The following is a 15,018-nucleotide window of genomic DNA, read 5'->3' as shown; positions in this document are numbered from 1 at the left end:
AAACAGCAGTTTTAGGATCCTCTCCATCAAACAGGATAGTTAGCTGCACAATATGGTTGCAGCTAGAGCCAGTCAGCAGGAAAACAGAAGTTTCCTAAAGACTTCAGCTGAACCTGCTACTTTAACAAGAGCCCTAAACGTCACCACATTGCCTGTGGTATGGTCCCTGAAAGGATTAATATCCTGTCATGTTTGGTAAACTTTACGAGGACCACAGGAAGCCGAGGGACAGGCAACTGCCTAACACCGAGTGGGTCTCATCAGCTCTAATTAGCTGAAACAAAACAGCAGAGACCCAGGTAATAAAAGCTTTTCAAGACGTTAAGGTGAGCGGTCGCTGCGAGAGACAAGACACTTCAACCACTGGCTCCTGGAGGCACCCACGTGGGAAGCTGAGGCTGAGCCAGAAGCTCAGTAGGTAATGAAAGGAGGAACTGCTCAGAAATGGTTCATGTGTTAGCCTTGTCCTGGCATGTGGTGAAGCACAGAAAAAGGGGTAGTTCCTAGCCCGAGGGCTGTCTCCCTGTCACTCACACAGCTTATGCATACACCATCTGCACAGCTGGTGCCAGGGGTGGAAGCATACTGGAGGACTGGCTTACCCATCAGTACAGGTCCTGTCCATCCCCAACTTCATTAGGATCAATGGTGACCCCCACTCTCAGAAACACCTTCAGACACGTGCACTGGAAACCACTACACAAGTTGCCTGCCAGAACTGGGCCAACACTGAGGCAGACATACATTAGGCTACAGCTCCCAGGGCAGGCAGCTGGGACTCCTTCCTGGCACAGTGCTTTGGAGAACCCAGCTGTAGTTGTGACTACAAATGTACCACTGATAGTCAATGCTTTCCCAATCCGCTGTCTGCTTCAGTAAAGTATTTTTGAGTGTAAACAGATCAGAGACAAGCAGCAAGAGGAGTTGTGCATTTGATGATAGAAAGGCACACAGCAGAGCAGTGCAGCTATACGTGGGAAGAAGTGCCAAAGGGCACAGAGACAGGCAGATGTTCTGCTGCTGCTATCAGCTGTCTGGCAATGCAGTCAGCCTCAGCCAAATAGGAAAACACAGGCCCAGGGAATCAAAGGACACTCAAGATGATGCTGTAAGAGCCCCCAAAACAGCAATACCTAGAACAGGCGAAGTTGCATGACCCAGAACAGCCCTACACAGAGGGAAGTCCTGTGGCTGGTTGGGCTGTGATGAGCATCGCTGCTTCCACTCAGCCCCATATCCCAAAGCACACCATCCTTCAATACCAGGAAATTTGAAACAGCAACTTTCCCTAAGTCTCCTCCCTCCCACACAAGCTGAAAACAGTCAGAACAAGACAGCCCTAAAATGGCTTGGTCAAACACTTACCAAAGATTCACGTTAGATATTTCCTTCACATGCCTCCCTAGTCTCAGGTCACGGGCTATTCAGGTGACTCCAAAGTATCAGCCAGCCTGAGCCAGGGTCTTGGCTCTGAGTTACCCCCAGTGCCGACACACTTGATCTGCAGGGCTGAGCTTGGGCCTCGCATGTTAGAGGACAGCAGCTGCAGCATCTAAGCATCAAACTTTTTAGAATTTACTAGAGCAAGCTTTACTTTGTTCCAACTGATCGGAGGGGAGAGGATAATAATTAGTAGGATCCATCCTGCTTTTCCCTGTCCAGCCAGCCCCACCATTAGGGAGGAGAGCTCCTCCTCTCTGGGAGCCACTGCACATGCCACCCTCTTGATTTGTAATTAGTGGAATGAGAATGCTCAGTCAGCTGGGAAATCTGCCTGAGTAAATGACATCCTCAAGTGCTTTCTAATCCGCGGAAGGCAGCCTCTCACTTCACTTCTAATGGACTGCAGTGGGGAGCACCAAAATTTCTGCTGTGGACCCACATGCATCCAGAAACACTTCTTTAGCTAATCCTCTCCAGGATCTATGCCAGCAGCCCCAGCTAGTCACCTGAGAGAACCTGCTAGGTCCTGCCAAGAGTTTGTGTCAGTAATTAAACTGCCTCAGTATCACAGCATTTGCTCCCTCCTCAAGGAATCACAACCACATACCATTTAAGGAACGCTCCAGGCAGAAAGGAGTCTTAGTTCAAGAAATACGGGAGCTATAGAAAGCCCAGAGGCAGGTTCAAGGACAGTTGCAGTGCTATTTCCACGGGCAGGACTTTAGAAGTGAAAGAACAGAGGTTACAAGTCAAGACAGAAGTTGCAGAGCACCTGGCAAATCACACAGTGGAATATTAACTAAAATAACCCTCTGCCTCATCTCTGTTGAATTCAGATGCACAGGGGAATCCGTCAAGGTAATTTATGGTGTGTAGCTGCTGATATGCCAATCAAAGGAAGCCCAGAGTAACAAGTGCGTTAGAAGAGACCTCATTCATTGTTATCTCCACAAACACAGGATTAATTCCTTCAATCCCAGTTAATCAGGCTACTTTGTTACATTTCTTATGCAAAAGGAAAAGTGATCAGTAGGAAGCATTAGGTATTAGATATGCAACCCCCTGGTAGCTTCCCTTGTCTGGAGGGAGGCTGTGGAGGTGGTGTTTGGTAGGGCACATGTTCTGGAGCAAATCTGAAAGGTCTCCAGCCAGAGGTTTTCAATATGACATTTTTTTCTTTCTTAAATGGAAATTTCTCCATATACAAACCCCCAAAATTTTGATGAAAACCTGACAATTTGCAGATGCAGAGATGATAATTAGGAAGGCAGAAAGAAAAAAAGAGAAAGAAAAAAAGAGCTTTGCTAAATTCCAGGAGCCCACAATCAGCTTTCACAGACGGAGCAGGCTCACATGTTCTGCCAGGAGCAGCAGAGCGGACCTTGCTCTGTGGATTGCAGATCTGGAGCCATTCAAGGTGCCAGGAGCTGCGGCAGGAAAAGCACTACTACAGCAGCTTCTCTTTCCACCTTCTCTTTAACAGCACAAGCAGGGGTCTCTTTTCCTAGGTCTGATATATTTTTATTCTTTATTTGAAAAGAAAGACATTCTGACTAGATTGGTAGGGACCTTTTTGCATGGACTGATGTGCTATTGTATTACTGTAAGCTGTAACATCATGGCAAACTGAAAAGTGTTGAGAGGAGGAGGAAGTGCACAGATCAGTACTAGATCTGGTCTTATTAAATATAAAATTACTGATCTGGAAGAGGGAATAAGCAGCACATTAATTAAGTTTGAAGAGGATCTGAAACAGGAGCTGCCAATAACAAAATTGAAAAAAGCATATAAAAAGGAGGGGAAAAAAATCAGGTGAGAAGAAAGTGGAACCAATTAGCAAAGGAAAAGACACTAAGGAGGCTGAGGGGAAGAGAAGGTTCAACCCTACTTCACTGCAATAGCCCCGGAATTCCCTTGTTGATATCTAACTTTTTCCACAAAACCAAAGCAACCCCCAGGCAGAAAGAGATTTGACACACCATTGTAGGAAGACACGTCCTCCCAAGTTTTTTACTTCAGCACTGTTAGGAGGGAGTGATGAAAGCTTTGTCCCCCAATGAGAAAAAAATGCCCACCTTTAGCAAAGGGCCATTTTGGGAACCTGCAAAATTTCATCCAAATTCAAGTGTCTTGCTGCAGAGTGTCCAGCCTTGCACACAGACCCACACAGAAGATACTTGCAGAACTTCACTAAGGATGAAAATGTAGGGCTTTGGGGATTTTTTGGTGTTTTTTTTGTGTAGAGGATTCTTTGAGAAGTTCAAAAGCTACAAAAAGCTTTTAGTGAAGCAGTCTTCAGATGCCAGGGAAGCCAGGGAGTAGCGTGCTGCAGAAAAGTTTTTGCTGAGCAGCAGACCTTTCCAGGACAGAGAGATACTCAGAGAGGCACAGACACACTCTCCTCTATCAAGTTGCAAAACAAAAGGGCAAGTTCCCTTTCCCTTCCTTCCCTGACAGCGGCATCATTTCCAGCTTTGCTATGGCTGTCTTAAAGTTGCTACACATTATCTTTAATGCAGATTACTTTGTTGAAGATTATCTTTACATCCAAAGGTGATGTTTCAGCTGGCCTGCCCTGGAATTGCTAACAGAGTGACACCACCACTAATTAATTAGCCTCTGTCAAAACTCTGGGCATTTTTCAAACCTCCTGAATTCAAAGCACAACAATTAGTCACACATTACAGCAGGAATTGCCATCTTCCTTTCCTCTTGCATTCCTCTCCCATTTCTTGCTCACACACTTGCTCTGTAGCAGTGTTGCTGAGCCAACCCAAGCATCTATCCACAGGGAAAATGATCACATGGTATTGCCTGAAGTCCATATTTGCCTTGCTCATCATCATCCCTGAAAGGGTCTTGGCCAACATCAGTATTAACAGAAGCAGAAATGCAATGGACAAAGAAACAAATATTTCCCATACTGCTGCAGAGAGCTGGACTCCACTCAGCCCCCAAGCAGCTGTTCTGAATGCCCTTCAAAAACCAAGGGCATAAGCACATAGTGAACATTCACAGTAGAAATTCCAGATTAAAAGGGACAAGGAGAAGTGTAGTAGCTGACAGCTCTACCTGTCAAGTCAGGGATGATGGGACTGGCGGGGGAGGTAGGAACAACAAGAAGAGGCCACATTGGTCAAATACGGGGCTGAAGACATAGGACCCTGGACTATAAACAGCAGCCAAAGCATTTGGGGAGGGGACCAAAGCCCATAACACCGCTGTGGCCACAAGTGTCTGCTGCCAACAGCAGCCCTAGATATCTTCAGCCTGACAGCCAAAAGCATTCACCGCTTTTCTGCTTTAGGCTCTGCATGTCAATTCTCACGAATTTAAAAAGGATAAAAATAACCTGTCTTCCAGTAGTGGTGGTGTGAATTTAAATTCATTACCATGTGTGAAGCAGTCTGATACAATAGGGATGAGTACTACTGTGCAGCAAAGAAGCAGATCCTACAATAGGCAAAAGAAAAAAACCTGCGAGCCACACTGATGCAAGCACTGGGTATCCTGTGCACTGAGTGAGGCAGAAGCACTTCAGAGAAGATCCATGGGGTCAGGTAATTGGGCTGTATTTATGCATATGCACAGCATGGGGTGGTGTAAGGTAAAAGAGGCACATTCAGTTTTAGTCTCCTGACTCCTGAACATCAGGCTTCACTGCCTGAACATTCCAGTAACATCAGCATACATAGTACAGAGAAGCTTGGCAAAGACCAGGTTAAAAATGAAGCTAGAAAAAAAAAAAACCAAGAGTAACAGCTGGGCCAAAAAGTTAGTATTTTATCAAAGTAGTGAATATCAGGTTTGCAAAAAGGCTTGGCAACTTACAAGGAAGCATGACTTCTTGAAAAGGCTGTTATAAGTAAAAGATATATAGAGTGCAGAGGTCAGGGGAAAGGGAAGGTGGGCAGTAAAAAGGTTTGCATCTCTTGGTGTGAAGGTACACATGTGAAAGCAGGGCTATCAGAGTGACTCCAGGCATCCTAAAAGCCATGCAAAGCACACTCGGCGAGCACTGCTAACCCCTCCTATGATTGCAACACCCATGAGGTCTCACCACAGACTCTGGGGCGTAATTTTCAGCTGTCTGATGCCTTTGCTTTGTTTGCACCTCTATTGTGGCTTAACCTTGGCTAGCGACTAAGCCCCACGCAGCCACTCACTCACTCCCCCCACAGTGGGATGGGAGAGAGGATCAGAAGAGTAAAAGCTAGAAAATTCATGTGGTGAGATAAAGACAGTTTAATAGGTAAAGCAAAAGCCGTGCATGCAAGCAAAGAAAACAAGGAATTCATTCACTGCTTCCCATGGGCAGGCAGGTGTTCAGCCATCCCCAGGAAAGCAGGGCTCCATCATGCATAACAGTTACTTGGGAAGACAAATGCCACCATAATGCTGAATGTCACCCCCCTCCTTTTTCTTCTCCCAGTTTATATATACTCAACATGACATCATAATTTATGGAATATCCCTTTGGCTAGTTCAGGTCAGCTGTCCTGGCTGTGTCCCCTCCCAGTTTCCCGTGCCCCTCTAGCCCTCTCGCCAGCAGGACCCAAGAAACTGAAAAGTCCTTGACTTTGTATAAACCTTACCCAGCAACAGATATAACCATCAGTGTGCCATCAATGTTGTTCTCACACCAAATCCAAAATGCAGCACTGCACCAGCTACTAAGAAGAAAATTAACTCTATCCCAGCTGAAACCAGGACAGCCTCACAGATCAGCAGCTAGCTGCCCTTTTCCTCCAGACTACAGCAAACACATCTGAAATAGTTATGGATGGCAAACTCCTGTTGGCAAAGAAAGGATTAATCATGTGGATTTTACTTGATTGCCTTCCCTGTGATGTTTTTAATCAGAAGTTTAAGACAGCCATACTTGTGGCCACCTATGCAGACATTTGGTTGGCCTCTGCTCTGGACATGGCAATTCTGTGCCTGGGAGACCCAGAACCACTGCAACAGGCTAGGCTGGCTCACTCGTAGCTCTTGGTTTCTTCAGTGAATTTAGGCTTTTCCATATGAGCCTCCTGCAGGCAGAGTCAGACTGTTTTCCATCCCAATGATTTGTCAGGTGGTTTGGTCTGATGAAAGCCAAAGCTCTTTGACTTCATGTGCCAGCTTCAAAGGATCTTGCCCATGACTCCACTTTCTTTTCCATCATTTTGTATTCTGTATAAAGTTCATCCCATGGAAACCGATAGCAGCCTCGTTCTCATTCACATTTATAACATGGCAGCACAACTTATAGCTGTCTCCAGCAAAAGCTCTTTGCCTTAGTCTCACCTGCTATCCATTAACATGAGGGAATTCAGGATGCTGGTTAACGCATTTAGAAAGGGGATTATCTGAGGCCTCTTGCCTTCTTGGCATGGGGGAGGTACAACTAACCTCACATGGAGTTTTCACACCAAAGCTTAGATGAATTTTTTGGGCTAGTTTTCATTTTGTCTTGACTCTACGGAACACGGCACAGAAGCAGGTGGTCAGCTGTCATGTTGCTTTTGGGCACACAGACAAGGCCAGCAGGTGATAGTGCTCCAGATCCCTCTGAAGGAGACAGAGGGGAATTAAGAGAAAGAGACACAGTGCAAAGGTGTGATGGAGCTGAGGGGCCACTGCCAAGAACCAAACAGACCTCAACGCACATCAGCTGCACCAGGTTTCAGCACTGGTTCTTACAGCAGGGCAGAGTTACAAGGATGTGATAATGACAGCTTCTTCATTTTAAAATATTTTCTGCTCGATTTTCTACTTTTTTTTTAAAAAAAAAAAAAAACAACTTTAAAAATGTAAAATGAAACTTTGAAAAACTGCATTTTTCTTCAAGGTCTTACAGTTCCATTTTAAGCTCTCTACCAGCCAGAACAGCAGTAAGAAAGATGCATTTTTCAGATTAAACAGTCTCTTTCAGTTCTTTTCTCCTTTTTATCTTTCTATCTTCACCTGAGCAACAAAGTCAGAATATTTCAGCAAGTAGCTACTGCCTCATCCCTTTCTTTACTCCCATTTTACCAACTAGAAAAGTGATGAGGGTTTTCCATCAGTTTGAGGAAAGTGGAAAGGCCTGATAAGTCTTCCTATTAGAAAACTGAAAATTAAACCAGAACAAAAAATCTTTGTCAGGTGAAAATAGATGAGAAAATTCAAAGAAAGAAAAAGCTGTTTCTCACCAAGAAACCACCCATTTGAACCAGCTTCAACTCTTGTGCTAAGTCATTTCTCTTTAAAAAAAAAAAAAAAAAAGGGTTTAGAACTTGCTGCTAAAGGTATTTTTTTTACCCTGGGTTGAAAATATCAGCCAGTTTGAAAAACAAAGCCTTGTGATGAGACAGCAAAGAGAAACAATAAAGCTGCCTTTACCCCTTCACAAACAAACCTCAGAGCCTCCAGAACCAAGCAGTATTGTGCCTTGCAGTGCAGCCATCAGTGAACAGACCCAGGTCTGGTCCTGGCCATGAGGACAGGGCCAAGGAACACCACCACAAGCCGCAAGAGGTGTTTTACAGTGGGATTACACACCTGTGAAAATTGCTCAGATATTAGGAGATTTTAGCCTGCATGAAAACTGCTGCACATTTTCCTAAAATACTGAGGGAAGGAAAGCCACATCTGAGGTGACACTGGGCTGTGCAGATCAGGACTTCTGTCCAAAAGGGGCTGTTGTGCTTTGGCAATGACTAGCACCAGAATATCTTGTTTCAGGAGACCTAGAAAGAGGCATCCATAAAAAGGAGGTTACTGAGGGATTCCCTCAGCTATTGAGGCACCAAGATGCTTGGCAAGAGGCTTGCTGTGGAAACTGCAGAGATACAGATGCTGTGCAAGCTCCCTCTGGGGCTTTTAAGAAGTGTCTGACTCAAATGGAAATCAATATGAGGCTGGAGTCAACTACTCTGGGGAGAAAAAACTCCATCCAGAGCCAAGCCCAGGCCAGCCCCTTTGTGCCGCCCTAGGGCCAAGAGTCCCAGGGCCCTGCCTAGCTTGTGGCAAGGGAGCTGCACACCAAGGGGAGCCCAGGGGGTTGCACCACATTTCCAAGAGCTTCTCTTCACCCCAGGACTGAGTTTCCCCTGGCTGCTTAGCATCATTCTGCACTTCCTCTTTATTTCCTCTGCCCACAGCCCTTGCTGGTCACAGTCCCATTCCTGTTCCTGGGGCAGGGCTGTGCCTTGGTCCCAGGGCAGCCTGTGGCCAGCAAGCTACAGTGATGCCTGCGAGGGTGTGCAGACCTCCTGGGCACCACTGCACAGGCTAACCAACTTCTGGGAAGCTTGTTTTGCCAAAACCAGCTGCTTCCCTCCCAGTTCCCAGACAAGGCTGGAAGGGAGAATTACATGTAGTGAGGAAAGCTCCCTGAATTGCAGCTGTATCAGGAGCCACAGCAGTAACGGATATGCTTGAAGGGCCAGCCAGACCACAGTCCTGCTGGGGAACGCCAGTGCTATGAGTCTGATTCCTAACATGGGACTGAAATGCATTTGCTCCAGCAGAGATCCCGCTGCTTTCTGAACCTACGTACCAGCAGAAGGCCCGCTGGAGATAGCGCAGACCGTCTCGGCAGGCACACAGATCAGGGCAAGAAGTATTGCTGGCAGCAACAGCATCTGCCTGCAGGCATGCCCAAGGAAGGCACCTGGAGGGCGCCTGGATGAATCCAGCGGAGGAGCTCACCAAACAGACCTTGTCCATCTCCACGGCTCTGGTGAGTCCCCACCAGCCTTGCGGACAAACCCGGCTCCGCACTCGCGCCGGGCCGAGCCCGGGGGGCGCCGCTCCTCGCTGGCCCGTCCGGGGCTCGGCGCCGGTTCCGCGGGTTCTGCTGCCCTCTGCCCGCCGCGGGAGGGAAGCGCCGCTCGGCAGGGCCGGGAGGGGGGCGCTGCCGGGGGTCCACACAGGCAGGTGGAAACATCCCCGCGTTAAACAAGAACGGACTGGCAAAGCGGCGACCGGCAGGGAGAGCTCCGACCTCCCCAGCCGTCCTGCAAGGGCTGAGCTTACAGAGCCACAGCTCGGCCCGGCCACAGCGCGCTCCTCCCGCTTCCAGCCCGGGGCACCCGTTAGACAGAGCCGTCTGCGCCGCGGCTGGTTGTAGCTGATGGCCAGATGAGCACTGCAGAGCAGAAGCAGCAGTGATTTCGGTGTACAAAGGTACAGCTTGTTTTATTTATGCATATTTACTCCTGCAGAGACATGATCAAACAGCAGGCAGGGAGCTCCCTGGGAATTCCTGTGCAGCGCTGGTACCTGGCTCCTAAGGAAGGAGACTGATTCAAGAGCCACTCTCTGGACTCCAGCAAAACCCAAGCTCTCTAGTTAGATGGGCACGGTCCCGTCTTCTCAGAGAGGCTCCCCCCATCTGTTTTTACACAGCATTTCTAGCAGCCCCTAACACATGCTTCCCAGAGTGTCTTTGCTAGGATCACTTGCTCACATACTAAGAAAAGCTGTAAAGCAATAACAGCGTCATCTGCAGACATGTGCCACAGCCATTCAGGTCAACCAGTGCATTTCTGGGAAGTGGACATGTCCACAGGAGACCTCTGCTTTCCCAGATAAACTTCCATTTTAAATTAAAGCTTATTCAAGCATTTACATCCCAGTGATGCATGAAAGTGTCTCTCTACAGGTAAAGTGACTGTAAGATGGCATTTTTGCATATCTGATATCAGGACTTTTTTTTTTTTTTTTTTTTTTTTTTTACAGGCTGAGCTATCAGTAGTTCCTTCTTCAAGTTACTGCTTTTCAGCAGCATTCGGGTTTGAGCTACAAGCCAGTAAACCTACCCAGCAAGGTAAGAAGCAAAATACTAAAACCCTACCGAGAAAACGTAGATCTGCAGAAATGCCTTGAATGCACAACTGTCCCAGTTGGACATCTGAGAAATCATTGGCTTTGTTTTTGAGTGATAGGGAAATTCAGTCTTCCCACACTTGTGTTAACACCCCACAGACGTCTGGCAGCACCTCTAACCCTGGCTCTGCTGGAAGAAAGAGCTTCAGTACAAACAAGCTTCTTCGCTCCGGGTCTCAACCATACCCAGACAGCAACTTCTCACTAAATATTTGCCAGCTTATGCAACTGCAGACATACCACGGGGTCACTGCAACAGACTCATTCCTCTCCTTCAAATGTTCCCTGACAAGCAGGCAACAGGACCCACTGGAAGACAGGTCAGTTCACTGACCTTAGGGTAGTCCCCACACCCCCCAACCCACAGCAGTCCTGTGTTTACACCCTTCATAAGCCACAGAGGCACAAGCCCTCTCTGAAAGCCTGCACCTGTCATGCACAGCTACAGAGGCCCGATAAAACCATGGGGTTTGCTTTTCTTTCCTATTAGAACTCATTGGCTATTCATCACTTGTGGGCAAGCAGGTTGAAAAACCTTGGTTTGATCTCCAAGAAGAAGATCAGCTTGTAAGAAGTGTTCAGAGAAAGTGTGACATAACAGGGTATCTGTTTCTTCAACAGATCTGCTTCCCTGCATTTGTTTGAAGTCTGACCTGATTATTCTTGCAATTGTATTTTTAATGCTCATCAGGCATCCTTAGAGAAATGGATAGTCACTTTTTTTAGATCATGCATATGCAATCACATAAACAAAATATAGCTCACCTGCCCTGTTCTTCCCCTTTACAGCAAAAAGCACATCCATAAGAATTGCTCCAGTGAAAGCAATAGCTATTCAGATGGGACAGAGCACCAGTTTCTTATCTGCCTTGGGCACATGCACCAGAAGTGCCATCTGTCTTCATTGTAGGGACAAATGCTACCTTCATACTGGAACAAACCGAAGAAAGTTGTTTCCCTGTCACCCATGCTGTTGCCCTACTCATATTAGGGGTTCATGCATACAGTGTGTTCCTCTAGTGTTGTTCTCACCTATTTGTACAAGTTTACCTTAAATTGGCAAATACAGCTCTATGGGTACTTTTATTCCCGTTTTCTCTTGTCTGTTAACCATTACCTGGACAAGACAAAGGCAGAAAGGATCACTCTTGGTACTTTGCAGTAGTGACCTTGCCATGAATGAGCTACCAAAAGAAGGGCACTAATTCAGCAGATGATGCAGCATCAGTTCAGCACCTTCTGGCTGGTGAGATGCCACTCACATGTGCTGGGTCACCCCACCCCCTTCAGCACTGGGGTAAAGAAGAGGAGAGACTGGAAGACCTGCTGAGAGGGCAATCAGAAAAATTCAGCCAGCCCAGTCACAGCATGAACCTGGGACATCAGCCCCAACCCTGAGCACAGCCCAAGCCCCTCTGGCCTGAGGTCTGGCATGTGTTACAGTTCTAGGGCACACAACAAGACCCACAGGCAGCCCCTACATCAAGAAATGGTCTCTCATCCAGGTGCCTGATCAGCTCAGCCCCCAGTGAGCTGTGGTCAAGGCTTCATCTCTCAGCCTTGCTGTTGAGAAGCTGCTCTGTCACGCATCAACATCCCCTCTCAGTTCCTGCTCAGCACTCCCAGCATTTCCATCACTATAGAACTTCCCAGCCAAGCAGGGTTGGGATCATGATCAGCAAACCTGGGGTGCAGGGGACTGCCACACACCAATCTCAGCAGCAAGAGGCATGGAAACCCCCAACCAGGCCTGAGTTAGAGGCAGAAAGTTTGAGAAGCTGCACAGTGCTGTCATAAGCAGAAACCACAGACACAGGCAGTCCCTGCGCCTCATAAATCATCAGGAGGGGGCAGAGAACTAGCTGCCATTCCATCAGCTAATTACAACTGTTAATCATATTTTCATTAACCTGAAATGAAACTGCCAGCATTCCCCCATTCCCACCCCATGCCCCAAGTCCCATTTCTCAGATAGTGATTCTTTGTCAGCCAGGACACCTGCTGTCCTTTGCAATGTGCATCTGGCCAGTTGCCTATGTACAGGAGTTTCCAGACCCTGCTATCTTGCCTCTTTTCCACATCTGCATACACACTCCTTCCTAGGCCTCAGTAGGCGCGTACGCTGCCTTTGCTGTACAGGTGACATATTTAACCCCCTTGTACTTTCCCAACCCTGCTCCAGATTACCTTCCAACCCTGCTTATGATTGCGGAAGCCTTCAAGGCCTATACTATTGACTGTCAGACTTGCTAACATATTGATCATGGAATCATTTAGGTTGGAAAAGACCTTTAAGATCATCAGGTCCAACCGTTAACCCAGCACTGCCAAGTCCATCACCAAACCATGTCCCTCAGAGCCACAGCTACATGTTTTTTAAATACCTCCAGGGATGGTGATTGGGCAGCCTGTTCCAATGTTTGACCACCCTTTCAGTGAAAATAATTTTCTCAATATCCAACCTAAACCTCTCTTGGTGCAACTTGAGGCTGTTTCCTCTTACCCTTATCTGGGATAAGATATCTTTATTTTATCATTATTTGGGAGAACAGACCGACACCCCCTGCCTACAGCCCCTGCCAGGGAGCTGCAGAGAGCGGTCAGGGCCCCCCTGAGCCTCCTCCTCTCCAGACCAGCCCCCCCAGCCCCCTCAGCCGCCCCCCATCAGCCTCGTGCCCCAGCCCCTTCCCCAGCCCCTGCCCGGCTCTGGACACGCTCCAGCCCCTCCACGTCCCCCTGGCAGTGAGGGGCCCAAAGCTGAACACAGGATTCGAGGGGCGGCCGCACCAGGGCCCAGCACAGGGGGACGGGCACTGCCCTGGCCCTGCTGGCCACACTGTTCCTGACACCAGCCAGGCTGCTGCTGGCCCCCGTGGCCACCCGGGCACAGGGCTGGCTCCTGGGGACACCCCGTGTGCCCCCGCCAGCGGGATGTCACCCCATCCCCCACCACGCTCTGCCCGGCCGCCCAGCCAGCTCTTAGCCCAGCGCAGAGCACACCCGCCCCGGCCACGGGCAGCCGGTGTCTCCAGGAGATGCTGTGGGAGACGGTGCCAAAGGCTTCGCCAAGGCCCAGAGAGACAAACAGCCAGAGCCTTTCCCTCAGCCACTGGGCGGGTCACCTTGTCACAGGAGATCAGGTTCATCATGCAGGACCTGCCGTCCATAACCCCACGCTGGCTGGGCCTGATCCCCCATTGTCCTGCACGTGCTGTGTAGTTCTGCACAGGATGATCTGCTCCAGAACCTTCCCTGACACCAAGGTCAGGCTGACAGGCCTGTAGTTCCCCAGGTCCTCCATGTTACTATGATACCACGTTTAAGTTTTCCCTATTTTTTTAAAATGGACTGGTGCTATAAGCCTGCTCTTGAAAAGCAGTTTTAGCTTTCCAGATATACCTGTGAACAGCGCTGTTTCTGCCATGGGACAGACGGGAGGAACAGCGAGGCCATCACCCTCCCCAGGGCAGGACATAGCTGCAAGGGCTGTTCTGTGCTCTGCTGGGGCTGGAAAGCAGAGTTAATAGCTCAGCAGCGATCTTGCAATAGTCAGGCCTTCCTCCCCAGGAACAGAGGAGTGGGCTGCAAAGCCCCTGCCCACCCTGCTCATGCCCCTTGTGCAGCCGCTCTGTGCACTCCGGCTCAGCTTCTGCTCCCGTCAGCTCACACTCCTGGCTCTCCGTGAGGAGAAGGGGTGTTGATTAACATTAATTGAAGACTTTGGGTGCTACACCTTCCCCCAGGGTACAGACAAATAATGAGCAACATGACATTTGAGGTCCCCTTTGCTTATGCTGTTGCAGCAGTGTGCCTCAGCCCAGCCTGAGGGGACAAGTCACCTTTGGGGTGAGAAGGGGATTTGGTGTCCCCATGCCTTAACTGCTCTCCCTTCTTTGGTCCAGCACACAGCCCCAGGCCTGGAAAACACGCTTTTCCAGGCTGAGGCATCACATTCTTCACGTCTTTCTGCTCTTGGGAAAGCAGTCCCTGAGCAGGCCCTTCACACTCCATAGAGGAGCAGTGCTGTCCCCAACCTGGCCACACACAGGGCACCACACCAATGGAGCAGCACCTACCAGATGGTGGAGGAGAGGGAGGACATGACAGCAACCACAGAGCTCGCCTGCTTAGCTTGCTTTGCTTCAGTTTTGGTCTATCAAGGTTAATCCCAGTCTGAACTAGGTGGCTTGAGAGAAAATGGTGACCACCCTGGTCAAAGCCAGGCCCTACAAAGGGCAGGAGAGCACTTTGTCACACTCCAGAGCCACCCCAGACTTCTTAGATGGGAATGTTGCACCTCTTCCTCCATTTGCTTGGTTTCTTCACTTGCTCCTAACATTCAAGAATGAACCCAACTCTTCGCTTGCTCCACCACCTGTGGGGCTGAAGGTTGGTCAGAAAGCCAGCCAGGGAAGGGAGGAGAGTTTGGTTACAATCCAGGACCAGAAGCTCCAAGCTCTACAGTTGCTTTTGCCTCCGTCTCCTCTCACCCGTCCTCCAGGAGCATCAGATGTGCTAAGCAGCCTGTAAAGGTGTTAATGGGGAGCGCATCACCTCTGTCATATTTGCAATGTAACATGGCACCCAGCACAGAAATGAGATTTAAAGAGTGTATTTACTCTCCCAGTGTGAGAACTGCTGGGTTAAATATAACAGAGGCTTGCTGGCTCCAGGAAGCATAGCTGATCTCTTCATTTGATGGCAGAGTGCTTACTTTGC

The sequence above is a fragment of the Falco naumanni genome, chromosome 14 (assembly GCF_017639655.2).
Source record: "Falco naumanni isolate bFalNau1 chromosome 14, bFalNau1.pat, whole genome shotgun sequence".
Classification (NCBI taxonomy): domain Eukaryota; kingdom Metazoa; phylum Chordata; class Aves; order Falconiformes; family Falconidae; genus Falco; species Falco naumanni.
This window is presented reverse-complemented; position numbering follows the sequence as displayed.